The sequence below is a fragment of the Chlorocebus sabaeus genome, chromosome 11, assembly GCF_047675955.1.
Source record: "Chlorocebus sabaeus isolate Y175 chromosome 11, mChlSab1.0.hap1, whole genome shotgun sequence".
NCBI lineage: Eukaryota > Metazoa > Chordata > Mammalia > Primates > Cercopithecidae > Chlorocebus > Chlorocebus sabaeus.
Genome location: NC_132914.1, coordinates 42,191,033 through 42,211,209, shown reverse-complemented (window position 1 = coordinate 42,211,209; position 20,177 = coordinate 42,191,033). Strand labels below are relative to the sequence as shown.

At 37.1% G+C, this 20,177-nt stretch overlaps 1 protein-coding gene across 1 annotated transcript in view; it reads left to right on the top strand.

Moving 5' to 3' along the window:
* Positions 1-20,177, top strand: part of NELL2 (neural EGFL like 2) — a 351,416-nt gene that overhangs the window by 179,185 nt on the left and 152,054 nt on the right. The gene's annotated exons all lie outside the window — the stretch shown is intronic.

Genomic DNA, 20,177 nt, shown 5'->3' with positions numbered 1-20,177 from the left:
ATAACAATGAAGTTTGTCAATTGATTGACTCTTCCTTTCATGAGAAATTTCTCTGTAGCGTGCAATGCTATTTGATGGCATCTTATCTACAGTATAACTTTTTTCAAAATTGTAATCAATTCTCTTAAACCCTGCTGCTGCTTTATCAACTAAGTTTTTGTAATATTCTAAATTCTTGGTTGTCATTTCAACAATGCTTACAGCATTTTTACCAGGAGTAGATTTCATCTCAGGAAGCTACTTTCTTTGCTTATTCATAAGAAACAATTTCTCATCTGTTCAAATTTTAACATGAGATTGCAGCAATTCAGTCACATCTTCAGGCTTCATTTCTAATTCTAGTACTCTTACTATTTCCACTGCATCTGCAGTTACTCCCTCTACTGAAGTATTGAACCACTCAAAGTCATCTGTGAGTGCTGGAATCAACTTATTCCAAACTCCTGTTAGTGTTGTTATCTTGACCTCTTCCCATGAATCAAGAAGTTCCTTAGTGTCATCTAGAATGGTGAATCTTGCCCAGAAGGTTTTCAATTTACTTTGCCCAGATTCAAGAGAGGAATCACTATCTATGGCAGCTACAGTCTTAAGAAATACATTTCTTAAATAATAAGACTATAAAGTGTAAATGACTCCTTGATTCATGAGCTGTAGAATGGATGTAGTGTTAGCAGCCATGAAAACATTAGTCTCCTAGTGCATTGCCATCAGAGCTCTTGGGTGACTAGGTACATTGTCAGTGGGTCACAATAATTTGAAAGGAATCCTTTTTTTTTTTTTTTTTTTTTTTTTTTTTTTTTTTTTTTTTTTTTACCTGAACAGTGGGCTTTAAACCTTTAGTAAAACGTGGTGTAAACAGAAGTGTGGCCATCATCTAGGCTTCATTGTTCCATTTATAGAGCACAGGCAGAGTAGTTTTAGCATAATTCTTAAGGGCCCCAGGGTTTTTGAAATGGTCAATGAGCAATGGCTTCAACTTAACGTCACAACAACTGCATTAGCCCCTAACAAGAGAGTCAGCCTCTCCTTGGAAACTATGAAGCCAGGCATTGACTTCTGTCTCTCTAGCTATGAAAATTCTGTATGGCATTTTCTTCTAATAGAAGGTCATTTTGTCTTGATTGAAAACCTGTTGTTTAGTATAGCTAACTTGGCCAATGGTCTTAGCTAGATCATTTGAATAACTTGCTGCAGTTTGTACATCAGCGCTTGTTGGTTCACCTTCCTCTTTTCTGCTATAGAGATGGCTTCTTTCCTTAAACATAATGAGCCAACCTCTGCTAGCTTTAAACTTTTCTTCTGCAGCTTCCTCACCTCTCTCAGCCTTCTAGAGTTGAAGAGAGTTAGGGCCTTGCTCTTGATTAGGCTTTGGCTCAAGGGAATGTTGTGGTTGATTTTACCTTCCATCCATACTACTCAAACTTTCTCCATGTCATCAGTAAGACCATTTCGCTTTCAGTAATTCATGTGTTCTATGGAGTAACACTTTAATATTTCTTCCTTTGCATTTACAACTTGGCTACTCCAGAGGCCTAACTTTTGGCCTGTATTGACTTTCAACATACCTTCCTCACTAAACTTCGTCATTTCTCCCTTTTGATTTACAATGAGAGACGTGTAACTCTTCTCACTTGAACACTTATTAATTGGCCTAATTTCAATATCGTTGTATCTCAGGGATTAGAGTGGACTGAGGAAAAGGGGAAAGATGGGAATGGCCAGTCAGTAGAGCCGTCAGAACACACACAGTTATTGATTAAATTTGCCATCTTATATGGGCACTGTTCTTAGTGCCTTAGGAGAATTCAAATAGTAAAATCAAGATCATTATTCACATATAACCCCAACAGATATAATAGTAATGAAAATTTTTGAAATATTGTGGGAATTCCTAAAGTGTGACATGGAGACATGAAACAAGCACCTGCTGTTGGAAAAATGGTGCTGGCAGACTTGATCAATGTAGAGTTGTCACAAACCTTCAATTCGTAAAAAGCACATTATCTGTAGAAGGCAGTTGAAGTGAACTGCAATAAAACAAGGTATGCCTGTATTCTTCTTTTGAAACAGCTCCCCATAGTTGTGTGACTTTCATGGTCAGCTGATTTTTCCCCCCTCAATTTAGTGGCTTACCTATAGAATACTCATAATTATGTCTATTAGAGATCATAATTGCTTTGGATGCTATATAGGGAAGAAACAATAAATTAAGTCATCAATTAGTCATATAGCTGTATGTTAAATAGCACTAGGAACAAGCACTTTTTTCTGAGGTGGATCTACAGGTTCTTCTTGGGAATTTGATTTTTGACTGGTTTCTATCATCAGATATAATGTAGATAATCTTTATTCGGCATTCATTATTCACAGTATTTATTAAGCACATCCTATGTGCCAGGCATATAATGGGTGTTGGTCATATAGTCATGAGCAAACTCTCCTACTAAACCCCTGCCTTCATGGAGTTGACTTACTAGCAGAGGTGACATCCTAAAATCTCTGCCCATTTTCCAGATGCACGTGGAAGTGAGAAATGTGACTGATGGTTTTGTGCTTTATTAAAAGTAAGTAATCCTGTTTTTATACTCTTTTGGCAGTTTTCTTTTCAAGACCTCAGTGCTTGAAGTTCAACATTTGGTCCAAGGACCAGCAACATGGGCCACTATCTATGAGCTTGTTAAAAATGCAGAATCTTATACTTTGTCTCAGTCCTTCTGAATCAGAATCTGCATGTTAGCAAGATCTCCAGGTGATTTCTATGCATACAAAATTTGAAGAGAGCACGTTTTGGGTGTAGAGTCTATTAATTTATCATCTTAATAATTTGGTGGCTATCCAATTCTTTTCAGCCATATGCTCAACTGGAGAGGAATTTTAGTGTTCACATTCTCAGTTTATTTTCATCAGTATAAAATTTGGTTTTGTAACATTGCATCTTAGAATGTGGTTCAGGCTGCATCAGAACCACCTGAGGATCTTATGAAAAATGCACATTCCTGGACGCAATCTTAATACTGCTTGAGTGGGTCAGGGTTGGGTCTCAAATTTTTACAAGCTTCCCAGGCAATTCTTATGCACATTAAAGTGGGAGAAGGACTATTTTTAGGCTAGTTTTACATTGATGTCTTTCTAAGGATGGATTTTTAAAAAATTATTTTTGAGTCTTTAGTTTATATGCTCCTGCCTAGAAAGATGAATTATTTGATCTCCGATCATATATTTCTGTGTATCAGAGTGTTTTTTGTTTTAACCAGGGTTTCTCAACCTCACACTGTTGACATTTTTTACTTGATAATTCTTTGTTGTGTGGGGCTGTTCTGTGCATTGTAGGATGCTTAGCAGCATCTCTGATCTCTACCCACCAGATGCCAGTAGTACACCTGTGCCTGCCTGCATTCCTAGTTGTGACAACCAAAAATGTTTGCATTTATCAAATTTCCTCTGAAGAGCAAAATTGCTCTCAGTTGAGAATATTGGTTGAAACTAAATAAATAAAAGGAGCATGGTTGTATATGAATATGACTCCCACCCCAAGTATCTACTATTACTATTTGGTTCTCTTGAGGGCTTAGGCCAAGGGTGAAGAGAAATTTATGTACGGGGACATAAGGGCTGCCTGGACCTGTGAGTTGGTTTCAACACTCTGTGGTGAGAGAGATATAATATGATGATATAATATGATATAATAAGATATAATATGATGCAAGAGTAAAAACTCTTACATTTAATATGGAAACAAGGCTACTGAAGGACCTATGAGCTAAAGAATGAAACAAAATTAGGTATAAAAACTTTTATTTTTTCATTTTTGAGTCTTTCTGAATATGCTTCTGAAGAACTGAAGATGCTGTGCAGTAGCTAAAGAGTTTTATATAATAGCTTTGCGGATGGGAGCTCCTTTCAAAGGGACAAAATAGGGACATAGGAATATGTACTAGCTTTGGCAGAGACTCAGAATACATGAAAAAGGGCCAGAGGATGGCCAGGGGCAGGGTAGAGGGGAGTGGTAGTATGTAAGTGTTGATTTATTCCTGAACTCATAGGAACACCAGAGTGCACTCAGAAGTAATTGGGGAGACTTTGAAGGGCAACCTCAGATTTATTAGCAGCCAGGAAAATTTGTATCCATAGCCTGTAACATTATTGAATTTCTGGTATGACTGAGTTTTGTTTGGCCCACTATTCTTAACAGATTGCTTACCTTTGCATTTCTTCCTAGTATGATGGAAACATTTACTAGCTGCCAATGTTAAACAAGTATTTATAATTGTTACTCTTTTACTAGTCAGTTGTGTGGATACTGAAAATTAAATCAGAACAAATAACTTATTTTGGACACATTCATTTTACATAGTCATTCTAGTATGTGAATACACAGTTTGCAGATTTATGTGTGCAGCCAACTATAATTATTTTTTTAAAATGCCAGACAAAATTTGGAGATTTAATACACAGATGAATATAAAGCATTTGTATGGATCAAATCAAAACCTGTCTATCTGTGACAAACAAGCGCAGTGCTGATATGTGGGAAGAACATTGCCCAAGAAGACTTGAATTCTTACCTCTGCTATTTACTAACTGTGGGAACTTGTGCAAATCGTTTAACATCTCAGAGCCTTAGCCTCCTCATGTATTAAAATGGGAAAAATTTGTCTCGTGAGGTTGTTAAGGAAGCAGAGATTAAATAAGATTAAAAATGTGAAAATGTCTTCCAGAAAAATAAGTCAGTAAAAGTTTGTCATTAAGTTTATATATTTCACATATATTTGTTACTGTCAGTATATCAGTTAATTCATGCAACATTATTTTATTTTTGGAACTAAAATATTATTAATTTACTGGAAACTGGAGACAACAGGACTCTTAGAGTCTGTATAATGATATTGTCTTACATTTGAAGCTAATTATAATGAAATCTGTAGCTACTTTAGTAACTAAGTTACCATGGGTTATTTCCAGAACCAAACTACTTTATGCCAAATTCCTTTCTGGTCTGAATAATATTCTAACCAGTTCTTCAATATAGAGTATGTATAATTTGTTCTCATTTTCAAAATTATTTGGCAAGTCTTTAAATTTATGGGGATTCATGTTATTTTTCTGTAAATAAATAGCAGGTTAAAATACTTGATAATTACATTGCATGAAGTTGTTTACTAATATTAGAGAGAAATTGTCGCTTAGATTTAAGCAACTCATTTTAAACAAATTAGTTGCAGGTATCTTATGTGATGTAGCCATTTATTATCATGTTTTCATTAGAGAAATGCAAATTATTAAAAATAATAAATTGCTTCCCTGGAAAGGAATCCATTTGAAGTGACATATAAGACACCACATGATTAACAGCTTTAAAAAATCTAATTGATATAAAAAGTCTTCTTGCAACTTCATTAAGTTTAAGGTCAGGTATGCATAGAGATTAAATTATAAATACCAGCTTTCTTTTCTTCTAAGAAATCCAAGTCACATGTTCTGGTTATATTTGTTGAAAGTGCTGAAGTCAATTAACAATTGCTTGCTTGGAGTGAAACACAACTGTTAGCATTGCTTTTACATTCTCTTCCTCTGTCCATTAGCTTTCAAAAACAAGAACTAACTCCAATATAAAATAAGATTATCACGAACACCAAAGACATCTGAAAAAAAGGCTTGTAGATAGGAAGTGGAAGCTTGGACCTGGTTAATGACAGGAAAACCTTATAGCTAGAAATATATAAGAATTACACAAGGAAAATAAATTTAACTTTGATTAAATAGTGCTGACATTATATTTGAGATCTCTTGTGAAAACGTGATGCTGTGGGAAAAACAATGAAATGACATTGTCAAAGCAACATACACTGTAGTAAATGTTAGCTTCATTATTAATATAATGAATAGAAATAAGAATAAGTTTTTAGGGGACAACAATAACTGTGAATTGGGGGAAGCAGGTAGGTACAAGGTAAATGAACATGAGAGAGAACAGGGAGATATTTGAGTTATGTGATGGAGAAAGACCTAGCTTCTTTCAGTCAATTATTATTCCACAGAAGACAGAGCCCCTTGTGTTTTGACACAAGAGACAGGAAATTGGTGCTGGCTTTAATGAATGTGAAGCACTGGTGAAGCAGCAGGCATAATGGTTCTGTATTGCGTGTCTTGTTCATTGGTATGATATAAAAATAGATCCCTAGGATTTTAATAATACATTCAATTTTCATTTTTACTTTAAATTCAAAAACAGCTTTAATTACATTGTTAAATGTACTCCAGGTAATTTTTCTTTAATATGAAGAATGTAGTCCCAAATAGATTTTTAAAAATTGTTCATATCTTCAAATGGAAATGTGGTGGTGGAGAAATGGGACTTAAATTGTAGAACATATATGTTTGTGTATACTGAATTGTTGTAAGGTCCTACTTCCTAATCAACATTAAACATTGATTAAGATTATCAACGCTAATAACAATGCAGCCCAGTCAGTGATTTATGTATAAGCAAGCAATTGGAAATTGGAGTGGCTCCATATCTTTCATGAAAACACTGCTGTTATGTTTAGGTTAATCAAGCAGCTCTGGATGGGTAACAATTTGGATAATTTTATGACTGTAATTCATGCTTTCTGGCAAAATAAATATATATTTACTAAATTAGTTTCTAATTTTAAAAATAATAATCCACCTTCTTGGAAAGAATGCTGCTATTCAACTTGATGAATTTTCAAATCCAGCATGACAAGACAGTCATTTAAATGAGCCTGTCTCTTCTGTAATTTCAAGCAAGTTGGATTCAGCCAAGATACCTACTAACTGCTCATGAATAAGCACAGACAAAAAGTGCAGAAGTAGAGACAGATGGAATGAATCCCTGTGACCAAAGAGGTTAGGGAAGATACCGTGTAGGAATTAAGACTTCATCTGGGCCTTGAGATGTGAATCCAATTGAGATTGGCAGAGAAGAGTAAGCAAAGGGAAAGGGAAAGAGATGTTCTGGAACTTTTCTACAACATGAGGCTTATATCCAGGAGTGTTAGTAGATTAAACTGCAAAGATAGGGACCAGGTTGTGGAAGGACAGTGGCTAATAATTAGTGATTCTGTGCTAGATTTACCAGTCACTAACTTGTAACAGACTTTGGAAATCTTCTCAGCTTCACAAAGGTTCCATGGCTGTGAAAAGGGGCTATTGCCTGTTCTCCCCAGGTCACAGGATGGTTGTGAGAATGAACATACAATGTATATGAACATGCACTGTACAAAGCCAAGTGTTATAAAAATGTCAAGTGGTGGATTCCCACAGCTGCATGTTCACGCTTACTGACTCCGACTGAGGCCAATAGTCTGCTTGGTCATTTTACTGTGCATCCCAGCAGAGTTTTTGCTCATTTCCTACAATAATCATTGTAAACTTTCACCATTCTCTGAAGCCTTTGACTCTACCAGTTCTCTTATTCCTGACAGATAACTTCTTTACCAATGAAACAGACAGCAACTTCTTCATCCTCCTGCTCCAATTTCATAAGCCAGCATGCCTTCCACCCTTTCTTCCTTCTCCCTAGTATCAGTAGAATAGAAACCTCTCCTCCTGGGAGTAATAGGTACGTATGAGTACTAAATCTCATCTCTTCCTGTCTTCAGAGGAAATTTGCTTCATCTATTATATCTTCAAACTCAGTTTTCAATTTCATTCTCTCTGTTTGCTCCTTCCCATCAGCATTTACTTATGCTTAATCTCTCCCTTAACTCTATATCCCTTCTAGTTTTTGTATTATTACCGTTTCCCCTTTATGGCTGAATCTCTTAATGTAATGCTTTTTTCTCACTGTCTTCACTTCTTCATCTCAGACTTTCTCCTTAACCAGCTTCAAACTAGACTTTTCATCCCATATCCTCTCCGTACTACTCTCACCAAGGTCACTGATAACTTCTGTATTGTTAAATCAGACAACTTTCCATCTGTATTTTGCTTGACTTCTAGGCAGCAAATAATTCTATTGATCTTTCCCTTCTTCCATTGCTTATTTACCTTGTCTTCATGATACTACACTGTATTGATCGGGGTTTTGAATTGCAAACAACGGAATTCACTCTGACGATTTAAGCAGAAAAGGAATAGGTTGAAGGATGTTAGGTAGCTCACAATGTATGTGGGAGGACTGGAAGACAGGTTAAGATGATGTTCAACCAAGAAAATACCTATTACATCTTGATACAAAATCACTACCTCTACCTTTTGGTGTCAACACCACAACTCACATAAATGTTGTGAATGTTCACTGATGACATCAAGGACTGGATTCTAGAAGTGAATGCCATGGTGACCATGCTAAATGTGGATATGCCTTCTCTATTATGCTTGCTAAATTTTGCAACCTGCAAAGTTACAAAGTTCTCTTCCGGATTGAATTTTTGCATGAGTGCTCCCATTTGGTAGTACTAGGTCACTAGTTTCTAAGGACACTGAAAATTTGAGTTTCCCTTCTTGAAGAAACAAATATTTTTCCAAATATAGGTGACTTCAAAAGGTGATGACTGCCTACCATTTTGACATTTGTCTTTCTCCACCACTCCTCTAGTTTTGCTGCTACCTCTCTGAGCAATTTTTCTCCATCTGCTTTCTTTACTTGCCACTTAAATGTCCAAGTCCCCCAGGTCTCCATTTTAATTGTTTTCTCCTCATTCTACATCCCCTACCTGTGTGATGCTAACACCCTGGCTTTAATTACATTCTGTGTGCCTGTGACTCTCAAATGTTGATCTTTAGCCCAGTGCTCTCTCTGGAGTAAGCTCTAGACCCACGTATCTCACTGCCTCTTGGACATTTTTATCTGGATGTGTCATAAGCACCTCAAATTCAACCTATTTGCAACTGCTTCTCTGTAGCTCAGTTGCAGTCCTCCAGTTCCCTACACTATGGACCCACCCAGTTGTTTAGTTAAAAAGGAAGGATATTATCTTTGAGAGCATCCCTCGCTAATCATCAGGCATCCAGTCAGTCCCAGAGTGCAAGCAATATTCGATCCCATGTCCTTTTTTTTAATCTGGCTCACTCCTTTCATCTTCTGCAGTCATAGTCACAAGAACCGAAACTGTGTAATATCAAGTGAGCTCCCTTCTAGCTTCTAGTTTTACTCTTCTCTAATTTATCCTCTACCCTGCATTTACAAAGATATTGTTTAGCAATAATAACATTTCATGTCCCTGCTGACCACCCTTCAGAGGAAAAGCACAAACACATATTCCCCTGTGTGTATGCTTAAGTAGGCATAGAATATGTCTGGAAATTGTGGAAGAAATTGATACCAGAGGTTGTCTCAGGGATTAGGAGTGGGAGAACTGAGTGACTGTGACTCAGATTTACTTTCATGATACACTCTACTACATCTTTTAAATTTTACAGCATGTGTACGTATAACATGTTTTAGAATAATTTTAAAAACTCCAGTGATTACCATTGATTATAGCATAATGTCAAACTCTCATATAGTGTGTAAGACCTGCACACAAACGCAGCTCCTGCGTACTTCTTTAGGTGCATTGAGTACTTTGCTATCCTTCAAACATATCAAATTCTCTTAATTTCCAACACTCGCATGTAGTCTCCTTGTTTGAAATGCTCTTTCATCGCATCTCACCTGGCTAACTACTTCTCGTTTAGTCCTATGCTTAGATGTCAGTTTCTCCTTGTTTGTAAGACTGGGTTTGGAGCCCTCACTTTGTTTTCCAGATGTCACTGTCCTTCTCAAACTCCCATTACATTTTTAAAAATTACTAGTTGTCTCTTTTGTCAGATCCTAAGTTCTGCAAAGGCAGGTACTGCATCTATTTCATTCAGGCTATGCTGTTGGTGTCTAAGTTATTATAGTACCTTGGATATAGTAGGAAGTCAAAACTATTATATGGACAAACCTACATATGCCTTTGTTCCCCCACTCCTTAATATTCCACATTCTCTCATTTTTCTCCATGGATATTATTTATGATACACTCTCAAACCTGTCTGAGATTTTCCTAGTGCATGTCTCTATTTTTTTTTTTTTTTAAATTCAGGAATCCCAAAGCTAAGAATAATATATTCTATCAAGAGTAGCAAGAAAGCTGATATAATGCCAGAGCTTTCACTCTTTTTGAGGAATGTACCATACAGTTTACAATGAATGAAATTACAAAATGAATGAAGCAAATTTGTGGCCATTATTTTGAGATGTCAAGAAAATCATATGTTTTAATATTATCCTTCAATCATACATTCAGATGAATATGGTTTTTAATACATAGAAATTAATATATGGTAAACAAACTCATTAATGCCACTGACTTTAAAACATATGATTGCTGGCAATTCCTTTCAGTGTTAGCTTATTTGTAAATGATATTTTAATTTATTCTTTACTGGTATTTCACTGAGCAGCCTACTTAAACTTAGAAATTTTATATTTAAAAAAATTCTTGTCTTCCCAAATGTTACTCTCAAATCTCTTTCCAGAATTATATTTCTTAGAACTTAGTCTTTATCCTAGTTTGTGAATTATTTTATTGATATCTTTGCCAACTTTGCCTAGCCAGTATTTCACAGCTTAGCAAGACTTAGCAATAACCCATATCGATCTGTATTATTTTTCAGTATATGGAGTCTTTGCTGTTGAGCTGCATGACTTCAAGGTTTTATTGGCTGATCAAGAAGGCATTAGTGTTCATTAACATACCAATATAATGTTTTTACAGTATATAATCAAGATAAATGTTGTAGCTTTAGAAATACACTACACTTTAAAAAACAAAACAGTTATCAGTGACATCCAAGGTATAATGTGGCAGGAAAGAGAGCGTCATGCCTGAGTGCTCATTGCCTCTGAGCCTAGTCTGGAGATGAGTCCACAGACCAAAAGAAACTAATTTTAAACCTGGGGTCTAGAAATGTTGCTCTTGTTATGGCTCCCACTCATTAACTATATAAGCCTGTGCTAGAGGAATCTTCCAAAAACCCAGATGTGATTCAATTAATCACTTCTTAAAACCTTTCCCATTTTACGTAGGATGAAGTTCAGATTCTTTAATATGGCTCACAAAAGCTTTGTGATCCCATCCCTGCCTCCTCTTTAATTTGTTTCTGGCTTCTCTGTGCCTCTGTTTCTTCAATTGTAAATTATTGGGGTTAGATGATTTCTAAAGTTCCTCTCAAATCTAAAGATCTATGATTCTGAATAATTACAAAGTTGGCCTCATCTTTCGAATAGGATAAAAGGGAATTTATAAATTTATAAATTCTAGTTTCTAAAATAGACCGGCTTGATTTATCCTGGGGCAAGAGAAGCTGTTCAAGTATAAGAAACACAGTTTACTTTTGCTTTTTAAATTTGCTAGAATATGACTGTATAGCTTACAAAATCCTGGAGAATCAGAAACCACTGCAACCGCATAGATCACATTCCCTTTGTTGGAATTGCAAAGTTTTACAGCTAGTAGTGACTTGAAAATTATCCTTTAATGATGAAATTAAGGTCTGAAGGGACTAAATGCTTGTCAGATTTGTAATAAATGCAGGTCCAGAGTTCAGGCTTCTTTATTCCCACCCCATTTCTCCTTTACTATGCAAGACTGTTTCACTAGGATGGCTTGTATTTGCTATTCATACAAAAGCCCATGTCTGAGTAAATGCCCAGGCAGTGTACTCAGAAGACAATGAATTCACTCTGCCACGTTGAGCTTCACATCAGACTGTTGTGAATGAAGACACTTTCTCCTTTGTCCTTTTAAAGGCAAAGACATAAAAAGATTCATTGATTCATTCAATAGATATTTATTCAGGGCCAGCCTTTGTTGTGGACAAGCTCTCTACCCTCTTGAATTTTATATTCCAATGGACATAGCTAGCAGATATATTAACAAAAACTTAATAGAAGACTTTCAGATACCAGTGAAAATATCATATGAAGAAATTAGGACTGGGTAGATTACTTAAGATGTAGTAACCACTTAAGACTCGGACTTTTATTAATTCATAAAAGATCTTCTTAACTTGAATGCACTTCTTACCAACTCTTCAGTTATGCCATTTTACCGACTCCCATAAGATATATCTATACCTCCTCCCTACCCGCTTCTTGCAAATGCTTTAATGTCTTCATATCACTACAAAGAAGGTGCCGTCCTCATATTTGTTGGTCATTTAAATACATTCACATTATGTCTCCTTTCCCATAATTGTATTTCCATTATTTTCCTGAATAAACTCTAATTAAATGGATTACTTATTGTTCCTGAACATTTCGTTTTTGCTCCTTCTGCAGCAAAATAACAAGAGGTCTTACATTATAAGTGGAGTGGATTTCTTCAAAATCCGCTTCAAGCCCTGCCGCACCATTATATTTTCCCTGGATATCGCTACTGTTAGTCATTAACCTTTCTCTGAATATCAGTCCCTGTAGGATTTGTGTGTGTATGTGTGTGGGTTTTTGGCCCTTACAATGTAGGAACTCGTGTTGTTATTCATGTAAATATATCTTGGATTTTTAATTTCACTATCAGTTTCTCAAGTTGGTAGGAGGGGGCAGAGTCAGAAAATTATTTATATCACCAGATATGAATTCCCAAATGTGTTCTGCATTAATGGGTTCTCAGAACAAACAAGCACTGTGTTTTTAAAAAAGTCTGTTGCTCCATATTCAATGCACAATGTATATGTTTCTGTTACATAGTATGCATCACTTTATAATGTTATCTTATATATGTTATTTTCTCCAGTTAGAATTTATCTTTGTCACCTAATGCAGTACTTGGAACATAGTGCATGCCCGTTATATACTTGTTAAATAAATGAAAGAAGTTTTTTTTTTTAAGTGTCTCAGAGCTTATAATTAGCTTATGTATATTATGAGTGTTTAGGAGGCAACTAGGAAGAACTGTAGTAATATAGTCGTCTTGAAACTTACTTGACCATGTAATATTTTGTTTTCAAGGAACTATGAACCTCTATTAGAGATATTGCTCTTTAAGCAATGCTGCTTGTGAAATGCTGGCTTCAAATATAGAAGGCAGCTAACTGGATGACAGTAATGATGATCATCACCCATTTCCTGGATTGTAAACCCTTTTAAGGCAGGGTCTATGCCTTAACTCTGTAATAAATTTTGGATGGGATGTGAAGGGCCATGTGGCCAATGGGTCACTCTTTGTTTAATTCTCTACAGCATAACCAGCTCATGTCAGAATATTTCTACTTGGCAGCCTAATCAAAACCTGTGCAGTTCTTTCTTGTTAGTGGAGAGTCATAATGAGTCAAAGCCTACCCCGACAGTATCCAGTCGTCACTGTGGTTCTACCCCATAGGGCCATCAGAAAATCCAATAAAATGCCTTTGTACATAGAATATACTCAATGAATGTGTAGAGAATTGAAACTAAACTGTGAGAATTTGACTTATATTAGGTTTTTGAATTGGGATTTGGAACTAAAATACACCCTGAACTAAATTTGACATGATTTTCCACCAGATTACCTTTTAGTCATGCCATTTTTATGCCTGTGAATATCTGTACATGTAAATGGAAATGACATTTATGTAACTTTGCAATTTCAGTACATAAATGCAACTCTTCGGGGAGTTCTTCCTCTGAAGACAGGGTGTGAGAAATCAAAAAACGGCAAGTGACAATTAGATCTACAGTGTTATGGTGGTATTTTTTGCTATTTTTACTTCGCTCTGTCTCACAACACTCCAATTAATAGGCTGACACTTTAGATCTCTTGGTCATGAATCGTATATGTCTATGAGATCCAAATCATTGAGTTCCTAAAAGGTTTCATATTCAATAGTCTTTTTGTTTTTGCTTTATGATCCTACATGGAGTTTTCTCTGACTCTATGATAGCTTAAAAGGGAAACATCTATAATAGAAGATTGGACAAGTCACTGTCTCCTAAACCTCTGACATGTAGACCCAGCACTCAACAGTGAGAGACAGTTTTTAGAAGGCCTATTTACTCTTGCACAATTATCTCCATTTTTGTTTATAAATCAAATTTTCCACCATTGTGGCTGTAAATAGGGTCACATTAACAGAAATAATCCTAATTCACTGGCTCTTTTCTCCACCTCCTCTCACAGAACTTTAGTACCATCAAAGTTCCCATCTCTTAAGTATTCTTGGGAGAGATTTGAGGTGTTTCACACATACTTATGAGCTCAATTAACCAGGTTTGGTAGCTCCTCCTGCTGGGGTAGGCTACTTCTGTGGTAGTAGTCCCCAACCTTTTTGCCTCCAGGGACTGGTCTCATGGAAGACAATTTTTCCACGGAACCAGGAGCGGGGGCTCTGAGAATGATTTTGGGATGAAACTGTTATGCCTCAGATCATCAGGCATTAGTCAGATTCTTATAAGGAGCACACAACCTAGATCCCTCTCATGCACAGTTCACAATAGGGGTTGCACTCCTATGAGAATCTAATGCCACCTCTAATCTGATAGGAGGAGGAGCTCAGGCAGTAATACTCACCTGCCGCTCACTTCCTGCTGTGCGACCCACTTCCTAGCAGATCAGGGAATGGTACTGTTTGGCCATCCCGGGGTTGGGAACCCCTGTTCTATGGGATATTGTTTTGTCTTTGGAGAGAGTTGTGGTGCCTGATGTAATTAATGTTTGCTCCAGCTGGAACTTACTGTCCTGCTCTAGACACTGAAGCTGCTTTCCTATCTGTACCTGGAACTATCATCTCTTACCAGGAACCACTCTTGTTTGAGGAAATGCAACGGTGTGATCAAAGTAATTCCTCTCTCTGATAACCAGGGTGTTTCCACTGAATTGTTTCTTATCATTGGCTCTTTCATCCACACAGGTAAATTGTTCATGTCTTTGTACACATGGACTTGTTGATGGGACCCTCTCTAGCTCACAAGCTTAAGCCCAGGGGACTTCTGCTACGGCTTTCAGAAGGGCTGGGTATAATTGAGCAATCAAGTCATTTGGTCTTTGGCTTTTCTTTGTTGGGAGACTTTTTATTCCTGATCCAGTCTTGTTACTTGCTATTGATCTGTTCAGGTTTTTTATTTCTTTCTGGTTCAGTCTTGGTAGGTTGTATGTGTCCAGGAATTTATCCATTTCCTCTAAGTTTTTAAATGTATTAACATGCAGTCATTAATAATAGTTTTTTGTGATCCTTTGTATTTCTGTGGTATCAGTTACATGGTCCCCATTTTTGCTTATTTGGTCTTCTTTTATTCTTTGTTATTCTATATAACAATTTATTTTATCTTTTCAAAAAGCCTACATTTCATTTTGTTAATTCTTTGTATTGTCTGATAGTCTGTTTTGTTTCTGCTCCGATCTTTGTCATTTCTTTTCTTCTACTAATTTGTGTTTGGTTTGTTCTCACTTTTCCAGTTCCTTGAGGTGCATTGCTATATTGTTTATTTGAAATATTTCTACTTTTTGATGTAGGCATTTACTACTATAAATTTCCCTCTTAGCACTGTTTTTACAGTATCCCATAGGTTTTGCTGTGTTGTGCTTTCATTTTCATTTGTTTAAAGAAAGCTTTTTATTTTCTTCATAATTTCTATATTGGCCCAGTGGTTGCTCAGAAACATGTTGCTTAATTTGCCTGTATTTGTACAATTTCCAGAATTTCTGTTGTTACTGATTTCTAGTTTTATTCCATTGTGTTCTGAGAAGATACATGATATGGTTTCAATTTTCGAAAATTTTTGAGACCTGTTTTGTGGCCTAACTTGTGTTCTATCCTGGAGAACTTTCATTGTGTTAGTGAGAGGAATGTTTATTCTGCCACCATTGGGTGAAATTTTCTGTAAATGTTAACTCCATGTAGTACGTAGAGCAGATTAAGTCTGATCTTTCTTTGTTGATTTTCTGTCTAGATGGTCTGCCCAGTGCTAAAACGAGGGTGTTGAAGTTCACAGCTATTATTATATTGGGGTCTCTCTCTTTTGCTATAATAATATTTTCTTTATATAACTGGGTGCTCTTGTGTTGGGTGCATATACAATTACAATGTTATATCTTTCTACTGAATTGATTCCTTTTCATCTATATTGACCTACTTTGCCCCTTTTTATGTTTTTTAACTTGAGGTCAATTTTTGATATAAGCATAGCTACTCCTTCACACTTTTGGTTTTCATTTGGATGGATTTTTTTTTTCATCCCTTCTCTTTTAGTCTATGTGTGTCTTTATAGATGAAATGGGTTTCTTGTACTTGCATCTTGTTTTTTAATACATTCAGCTATTTTATATCTTTTAATTGATGAATTTAAGCCATTTACTTTCAAGGTTTTTATTAATAGGTGGGGACTTCTGTCATATTGTTAATTATTTTCTGATTGTCTTACATATGCTTTCCTCTTCCTCTTTTGCTGTTTACGATTTGATGTTTTTTTTTTTAATAGTGATAATATTTGACTCCTTTCTCTTTCTCATTTGTATATCTGCTCTACCAGTGAGTTTTATCCTGTCATGTGTTTTCATGATGGTAGATATCTTTCTTTCACTTCCAGATATAGGATTACCTTAAACATTTTTTTGTAGGGCTGGTATAATGATGATTAATTCTTTCATTATTTTCTCATCTGAGAAAGAATTTCTTTCCCCTTCATTTTTGAAGAATAGCTTTTCTGGGTAAAGTATTCTTGGCTGCCAGTTATTGTTTTTCTCTTCCAGCACTTTGAATACATCACTCCATTCTCTCCAGGCCTCTCTGATAGGGATGCTCTTATATATGACTTCATGCTTTGTTCTTGCTGTTTGACTTTTGACAGTTTTACTACAATGTGCCTTGAATAAGACCTTGTTGAATTGCAGCTATTTGGGAATATTTGAGCTTCATGTGTCTGGATGTTTGTAACTTGCAAGAGTTGGGAATCTTTCAGCTGTTGTTTTGTTAAATAAGTTTTTGATGCATTTGTTCATCTCTTCTCCTTCTGGAACTCCCAAAATTCAAATTTTAGTTACTGTATAGTTTCCTGTATGCCACCTAGGCTTTCTTTATTTCATTTTATTCTTTTTATTCTGTTTTATTTCTTTTGATTTTGGTCTGAGTTATTTCAAAAGCCCTGTCTTTAAGTTCAGAAATTCTTTCTTCTTCTCCTTGATCTAGTCTGTTATTGAAGCTATTATATTTTTTATTTTATTCATTCAATTATTCCCATCTAGGATTTCTGGTTTTTTCTTTTTATGGCATCTATCTCTGTTGAATTTCTTATTCAGATGATGACTTGTTTCCCTGATTTCTTTGTGTTGTTTATCTGTGTTCTCCTGTATTTCACTGAGTTTCTCTAATGTCATTCTTTTGAATTCCTTTTTAGACATTTTATAGATTTTCTTTATGTTGGGATCTGTTACTTGATAATTATGATGTTCCTTTGGAGATGTCACGTTTCTTTGTTTTTTCATGTTTCTTGTGTCTTTATGTTGATGTCTGTGCATGTGGTGAAATAGTCTCTCCTTCCAATTTTATGGGCTGGCTTTAGTAGAGAAAGACTTTTTTCTGTAGATGTGTCTGTATTATCGGTTTAGTAAGACGCTGTTGCTTTGATTCTGGGTAGGCACAATATTGTAGTCTCTGTATGATTTATCATGCTATAATTAGTGTCATTGGTGCCTGTGAGTTCCTCAGTGACTTAAGCTGTGATTGTTAGTGGAGGTTTTGGTGATGCTTTGCTGGGAATGGGAATTCTAGGTGTGCTGGTCCCTGGGTACCAGTGGTGCATTGGTGGGCTGGGTGTGGCTAGTCCTTGGGCCCTCAGTGGCATACATGAGCAACAACAGTGGCAGATATGGGTGGGCCTGTTCTTGGGCCTCTGGGCAGTATGCTCAGGTTCTGGTAGATGCAGTGGTGGGCCAACTGAGTGGGTCCTTGATCACTCAGACAGCATTTCTGACATGGATGGTGGCACTAGTGGTAGTTTTCTAACCCTCAGGTCTCTGAACCACATGCCCATGCACTAACGGTGATGGCAGTGGGTTGGGCATGCTGGTTTCTGGGTTCCCTAAGAGGTACATGTGAGTACTGATGGTGGGTAGGGTAGGCCTGTCCTTAATGCCCCTGGATAGTGTGTATATGTTCCAGTGGCAGCAGGCATGGCGAGCCCATACCCAGGCTCCTGGCCTGCACAAGTGGGCAGTGTGGGTTGATTTCCAGATTCATGATAGTGCATGTGGGCACCAGCATTGGTGGCAGGAGGCAAGACAGGTCTCTCAAGCACCATGATGGTGCACCTAGGCCCTGGCTGTGCTGGGTAGGATGGGTCAATCTTCAGGTCCCTGGATAAAGCATTTGGGTGCTAATGGCAGGGGCAGTGGGTGGGACAAGCCTATCCTCAGCCCCCAGGAGGGCACATGGCCTGTCTTGAGGTCTCCTGAAGGCAAGTACAGGTACATGGTAGCCCTGCTGCTGGAGAGGGTAGGATTGTTGTCATTAGCAGTGACCCTGGGCAGTCAGCTCTCAGTTTCTGGGGAGGGTATGCTTTGGCTTCCTTTGTCCCAGGGGCAGCTTCCTTAGTGTGCTGCATCATCTATTCCCCAGTGTATAGGACGTTGTGTGGACTACAGTACTGGGGACCTGGTTGCGTTGCTGGGTCCAGTTGGTATTATGGCAGCATAGCCCTCTGGATGGACATGAAGGGATGCCAGTGGTGCTCCAGGGATGTAGAAAAGCAGGGGTTTGGGGGCCCCAGGGTAGGATATCATCTTTTGAGAGATAGACTCTCAAAATGGCGCCATTGCTGTAGTTGCTTGGGTCTCAGGGGGGGTTGTAGGTCCCTAATGGAACAATGCCATCCTACGTATTCTAGGCAACTTCCTATACTAGGCCTAGGGCCTGTGAGAGCACAGGGTGTCTTTTGTGGCTAGGATTATATGAGACTGTGGTAGGAATGTGGACCCCTGCAGATCTTTCACTTACCTTTTCCCCACAATAGATAGTTCCTCCTGGCTTTGAGCTGATCTTGCCTGGGCCAACTGCTTCACTTCTCTGTCCCATGCCTCAGAAGTTCTCTGACACTTCCCTGCTGAATTTCAGAGTTATCTGTTAGAAATTCAATTTGACATGTGGCTATCTACTCGCTGTTATGATCCTTGTCTGTCAAAGAGATGAGTACCAGGCTCCTCCAGTAAGTATTTTGAATCCTCACCCTGCTCAGTGGTGATTGCTAACCTTGACTATGCATTAGGTCAGAAGTCATCAACTTTTGACCTGTGAGCCAAATATGGCTGGCTCACCATCAATTTTTGTAAATGAACTTTTATTCCAACACTGCCAAGTTCATTAAATTTATGTGTTGCCCATGACTTCCAAAGTCTAGAAAATTTACTATCTGTCCCTTTACTGAGGTGTTTTTTTTTTCTGACCCCTGTATTACACTTATCATGGAGAAGATTTTTTTAAAAAATCATTGCATGTGTTCCACCACAAACAATTAAATTAGAACTTGGAGTGGGGTTTTGGAAGTTGGCCCAAGAACCAGTCTTTTTTTGTTTTTGTTTTTTAACATCCCAGATGAATATGATGGGCAAAGTTAAGAAACACTAATAGATAATTTATGCCCTTGAGGAATATGCGGTTTGTTCAGGAGAAAGAAACTCATAAAAATTAATAAAAATACAATTGATGCATCTATAATGGAAACATTTACAAAGTCCTGAGGGAGCACTGCATTGGGAGTATTTTAGTTCATTAGGGAAGTTTTTATAGGAAGGACATTTAAATAGATTCTTGAAGGATGAATCTACCAGTAAACAAGATCCACTGGGATGGTGTCAGGGAGAGAAGGAGTAGCAGTTATAAGTAGAGAGAACAGCATATATAAAGGACGACAGATAAGAAAGAGCAGGTAGGTTAGAAACTATGTGGCCAGAACACTGAGAGGGGAGAAGGGAGTGAGGTCATCAGATGTGAAATTGGAAAAGTAAAGACCAAACCAGGAAACATTTTGTAGGTTCAGATAAGAAGTTTAGAATTTATTATGTTGTCCATGGAATTGAATAGAAAGTTGAATTTCTCTAGGACTCAGGTTTTTCCCTCTGTAAAATAAATAGTTAACTCATATGAATGATAAGAACCCTACAGTTCTAAAATATAGATTCCTAGACTATGCCAATTATTTCTGTTGACATTCTCAGGACTGGGAACATAGTTGGGCTTACACAAATGACATGGCCCTGTAGTGGTGTGTCACC